The sequence below is a fragment of the Trachypithecus francoisi genome, unplaced genomic scaffold (assembly GCF_009764315.1).
Source record: "Trachypithecus francoisi isolate TF-2019V2 unplaced genomic scaffold, Tfra_2.0 Lachesis_group13, whole genome shotgun sequence".
Taxonomy (NCBI): Eukaryota; Metazoa; Chordata; class Mammalia; order Primates; family Cercopithecidae; genus Trachypithecus; species Trachypithecus francoisi.
Window position 1 is genome coordinate 51,969,896 of NW_022681458.1, and position 6,109 is coordinate 51,976,004.

Genomic DNA, 6,109 nt, shown 5'->3' on the forward strand with positions numbered 1-6,109 from the left:
CCTGACCTCAAGTGATCCACTTGCCTTGGCTTCCCAAAATATTGGGATTACAGGCATGAGCCACTGCGCCCAGCCATAAGTCTTCTATTTCTTACTATTACCCTTTGAAAACAGGTGCCATTATCACCTCAATTTTATAAAACTACTGAGGCACAAAGAAATTAGAAAACTTGTCCAAGGTCATCCAGTTATTAAGAGGCAGAGCTAAGGCAAGTCCTTCAACATTTCCTCTATTGATATGTAATATATGAATACATATAAATGCCTATGAATAAAAATAACCAAAAATGGGTTAAAAAAATCCACAATATTCTGCTACAAGCACCTAAAAAAAAAGTCCACAGTAACATTAGAGGAAGAAATTGCTTTTTTTCTAATTTCTTCCAGGATTTTTGTGTGACTAATTATTATGATCAATTCTGACTTTTCTTGCAAACTTGAACCCTGTATTTCCAACTGCCTGCTGAAATAATCACTAGCTCAAACTCCAGGAATAATTAACCAATCCCTACCCTAAACCCATGAGTTTCCTATAGGAATAATCCATTCACCCTGACTCAAATCTAATCAACTCCTAAATCCTATCAATTCTTTCCTCAGTATTTCTCACATTTAGTTCCCAATATAATTTCCTAATTAGCCTCAATGACTCTTCACCTTTGGTCACCCAGTCTATACTGCTGTTAACTAAAATGATGATTACAATAAGAACAGCAACAACTACATTAAATATATAGTATGCTAAACACTGTGCTAAACACTTTACATATGGGATTGCATTTAAACCTCTAAACTATAAAAAGTAGGTACTATGTATAAAAATTAGACTTATTATTATGGCCGTTTAAGAGGCTGAAAGCTGAGTAACTGGGCTCAAGAACTTCTCATTTGAGATTTTTATTTCAAATCTATTTCCTTAAATGTCTGTGCCAACTACATCTTGGTCCAAACTGTGATTACAGTAGATCACTGAAAGCTCACAAATATTGGAATCAAGACATGCATGTTCTAAAAAGATTTCTCAAAAAGAAATGCTATGGTAATAACTGAATAATGAGAACAATTGTGCTATAATGAGTGTAATGTTGGCTGAGAATGACCAACCGATAATATAACTTTGAGAAGTGGATGACAATCAGTTATGTGCCTTACCAACAGTCTCATTTAAACATCATTAGTCATCCATACATTGTGATGAGTTATAATGTCTTTTTCAGTCACTGAGCTCCTTTAGAGTTAGGATTACTGTTAATCTGAACTAGTCTCATACCAGACATGTCAGATAACTATCCTCTATATTATTCTGCCTACATTATTTTAATCATGTGTCTCCTCAAAGCCAATATAGAGCTCAAATCTCTAAGCTGGCATTTGAGGTCCTTTATAGATCCAACCTGCAGATCCAAAATCTGTTGGTAACTGGAAATCCTTTGTTCAAACAAACAAAAAATCCAAAAATGTCCTATGGAAATTCCATCTGTAAAGCATGCAGGGAGGGGGGTGCTTTTTGCATCTTATTGCCTAATTTCAGAAAAGATTACAGGAATAAAAGCACAAGCTTGACAACATGCAATTCCTCTATAGAATCAAGATTTTACTGGACAAAAAAAATGGGGGCTGGGAGTGGACTCAAGATACTTTATTTCTCATGACTAGTTACATGCTCCCACGATGATTTAATCCTATGCAATCTAGGTGCAAATAAAATAGCAACATCAAAAACAAACACAACAAAAAGTCATCAGTTTAGGATTATTTCTGAGCCAGCATAAGACAAAGACATGGAAAGAAAGATTCAGTAATTGAGCAGGAAATGGAGTACAGGCACTATAACAATTACACAGGAGTTTAAGGAACGCACTTCTGGGAAGAGGCTGACATATTGGGTTCCGAGAGTGCTAACTGATCACAGTTCATAAATATAGTATATTTTGCTACATACAAGGCAAAGGTGATTGGCACAGTGAAAAAATATAACAGACCAGAGCCTATAAAATAAGTATTGGGGGTTCACCTTTATTACACATAAACTCAGCAAATCACTGAAATCCCTCCATAAATCAATTTGTCATCTATAAAAATGAAGCAAATCACTCAAATCCTTCCATAAACCAATTCATCATCTATAAAGACGGAGCTAATACCTCACTGGTTTACTGTGAGGAATCAAATAAGGAAGTATATATAAAGTGTTGTTCTACACGATAAGGCCTTAACAAATGTAGAGTATTATAATGAGAGATCATTATGTAAAGGAATGCTGGGAATTCTTTTAAAATACGAACTGCCCTCTAATTAATCTATACATTTGATTTAGTTTTGGGGTACCCAGTTCTCAGGAGAGTAGCTGTGAACAACTACCTTTCAATGGTTGTTTTTGTTGTTCTCAACTGCTGGGAGGCTTTCCTGTCCCAATCGAGCAGGGAAACAGTGGACTATAGGCTACTCCATCGTCATAACATTCACACAAATTAGTGCTGTCACAAGCAAAAGGCACCTCTGCACTCTTCCAAAGCTTCAGAATTACTTCGATCTAAGGAACAGATCTGCACTGTCCAATATGGTAGCCACTAGCCACATGTAGCTTACTGAACACTAGAGCACTAGAAACACAGGTAGTCCAAATTGAGATGTGGTAATACACATTCAGTTTTCAACTCAGAATTAATAAAAATCATATAAAATTTTTACATTGATTATAGAATGAAATGATTTTATCCTATTTGGATACATTAGATTACATAAAATATATTAAAACTAACCTTTAAAAAAATCTGTTTAATGTGACTACTAGAAAATTTAAAATGATATATGTGGCTTATAGTTCCATTGAACGGTGCTGGATAGAGCAGTGGTTAAACGGCAGGCTCTGAAACCACACTACTTTGGTTTTATCCCAGCTCTTACACTAACAGGTATATAACACTGAGGAAATTAAACTCTAAAATGCAATCACCTAATCTATAAAATGGATCTAACAATGATATAATATGATTGTGGTGAGAAGTAAATAAGGTAGTATATATAAATAACTTATTAGTGTTTGGCAAATAAATGCTAAAAACATCCCAGGGTACCGGGACTAAATTGAGCTCCTCTAAACCCCTAAATGAACAATCTCCCCACCTCTAACCCCTACCCCAAAGGGGCTCACACATTAGGCCTGGGTTCATGAAATCTTCTACCTTACCTAGGAAATCCCAAGGATCTAAGAAAAACACTGATCAACAAAACTTTAGGGTATAAACCTAGACTGATTCCTTCTGAGCAGTCTTAATCTCATCATCTTTGTCTCATTCCCTACAATACCTCATCTATTACAATGACAAATCCAAAATCTTTTTTTTTTCAAATCTCTGTAATTTCATCCCAATATTCCTCATCCTTCTAGTTTACTAAGATCATGGCAATTCATAGCATGAATTCTATCACACTTTACCCCATCCCATTGTGTCCTCTGGTCTTAAGATGTCTGCATCTCTTTTCACACTCTTCTTCGATGTCATGTCATCTTTCTTCTCTCCTAATTGCCATAGTCTGAATATTTGTGTCTCTCCCAAATTCATAAGGATATGATATCTGTATTATCTCCATTTTATAGATTAGTTGATTGAGTTTTTGAAAGTTTAACTTCCTCAGTATTATATAGCTGTTAGTAAGAGCTAGGATAAAACCAAAGTAGTGTGATTTCAGAGCCTGCCATTTTAACCACTACTCTATCCAGCACTGTTCAATAAAACTATAATGTAAGCCATATATATCATTTAAAATTTTCTAGTAGTCACATTAAAAAAGGTAAAAAAGAATAAAAAAGTGAAGTTTAATTATGTATTTGGATAATCTAATATATTCAAAATATCAAATATCACTTTATCCTATCAATATAATCAATGTAAAATATTAACTGTAAAGATTAATTAAAATGTATAATTAAACCTACTATACCCCTGTCCTGAATTACAAAACTTTTTTTTTCCTGCTGTACAACTTTTGAATGTAGGATGCCAGGCAGAACAATCAAATGCTTCACTCATGGCAAGCCCTTCACTTCATGAATATTAATGAAGGACCACTAAATATAATTTACCAGCCTCTTTCCTATGCTAACGCAAACGTTAGAAAAAGTATCCTCCTTCCCTTTATACACATAATTTCAACTGGCTTCCATATTATCCTCCAGCTCACCTGTATCTCACACTTTTTTTAGGGCCTTACTTCCAACTACCTTCTAAATATCATCATTTAGATGAGCTGAAGGCAACCTAAACATAATATGTCCCAAAATGATCAGAGAATCTTTCTCTAACTTTCTTTTTTTTTTTTTTGAGATGGAGTTTCAGGTTTTGCGCTTGTTGCCCAGGCTGAAATGCAACAGGCAATCTCGGCTCACTGCAGACTCCACCTCCCGTGTTCAAGTGATTCTCCTGTCTCAGCCTCCCGAGTAGCTGGGATTACAGGTGCCCACCACCACACCGGGCTAACTTTTTGTATTTTTAGTAGAGTCGAGGTTTCACCATGTTGGCCAGGCTGGTCTTGAACTCCTGACCTCAGGTGATCTGTCTGCCTCGGCCTCCCAAAGTGCTGGGATACAGGCATGAGACACCAAGACCGAACTCTAATCAGCTTTCTTCATAAAAATAATAGCCAACATAAGAATTTTATATATATTATCCTATTTAATCCTCAAAACAACTCTATGTATTCTATTAACCTTTATCACCAAATAGGATTTAAAGGCATGGTAACTTGCTCGAGATCACAAAACTATTAAGTGGCAGATGCACACCTTGGCATGTCTGACCACAAAGCCCATGCTCTTAAACACTTTTCATCCAGGCACATAAAGCAAAATTAGAAACCTTGAAGTCTTCCTAGAAATTCTACTCACTCTCTACATCCTGCCACCCAGTCATCTCTCCCCTACTATCTAAATCTCACAGTTTCCCAAGCTAGTCCTCTCCTCTTTGTACTGCCTCCATTCAGCCTCTCAACCTTTGTCTCCTGAACTATTGCAATAATCACCTAATTGATATTTTGACTCGAATCTCAACCACTATAGGGTTCCTTCTGTATTTAAATTTCATCATGTTGCTGCCCCACTTAAAATTTTTATAAAAGTTTCCAACTGCCAACCAGGTTAAGTATAAACTTCTTAACAATTGGATTTTTGCCTACTCTCTCAGTCATCCCATCATTGCCCAAATGTGCTCTCGGCGGATAATACTGCACCACTCTTTTTTTTTTTTTTTTTTTTTTTGAGACAGTCTCACTCTGTTGCCCAGGCTGGAGTGCAGCAATTTCGGCTCACTGCAACCTGCCTCCCAGGTTCAAGCGATTCTCCTGTCCCAGCCCCACAAGTAGCTGGGATTACTGGAGCGCACCACCACGTGGGCCCGTCTAATTTTTGTATTTTTAGTAGAGACAGGGTTTCACCATGTTGGCCAGGCTGGTCTCGAATTCCTGACGTCAGGTGATCCGCCCGCCTCGGCCTCCCAAAGTGCTGGGAATACAGGCGTGAGCCACCACGCCCAACCAACTCATCTCTCTTAACATGGTGAAACTCACTCCTTCCTCAGTTCACATGGTTCGTTCTCTCACTCTCTCTCTTTCGGCTGACTTCTGACTTCTAATCATCCCTCCAGATTTAGTTCAGTATCAACTCTTCAAGAAAGCCTTTCTTCGCTGCTGCAGCCTCCTTTCCTTCACCTGTCAACAGATTAGGTATTCCTTCCTCTGCAGTTCCTCTTTACCTCATTTCTAATTAACCTCATCACAAGTTATCCTATTAATATGTGTTTCTGACTGTTCCTCCTGACGCAGAGTTCTTTGAGGACAGGGGTTTTATTTTATATCAATCACACATCCCTAGCGTAGCCCCTGGAATATAGCACTCTATACCATATGTGTACCAAATGAATGCTTTTGAAAAAGTGGAAGGGTTTATATCGGGCTTACAAATCACAGCAAAGAATGTCTGGGAATATCAGGATAGTCAGTCTTCCATATTTGCTGAGAGGGAAAAGGAACACTTCTGAAGGAATGTTCATGACCCGGAAAGTCAGTTAAGGACAACAGGTCTGCCTAAAAAAAGAAGTAAAGATCAGAGAAC

General features: G+C 37.3%; 1 protein-coding gene across 9 annotated transcripts in view; it reads right to left on the reverse strand.

Moving 5' to 3' along the window:
• Positions 1 to 6,109, reverse strand: part of PMS1 (PMS1 homolog 1, mismatch repair system component) — a 90,300-nt gene that overhangs the window by 82,973 nt on the left and 1,218 nt on the right. Inside the window, exon 2 of one of the 9 annotated variants that reach the window (XM_033230863.1) lies at positions 5,956 to 6,081. The exons of the other annotated variants lie outside the window; for them this stretch is intronic. The gene's annotated coding sequence lies outside the window, so the exon portion shown is untranslated. The remainder of the gene's footprint in view (positions 1 to 5,955; positions 6,082 to 6,109) is intronic. 9 annotated transcript variants of the gene reach the window in all.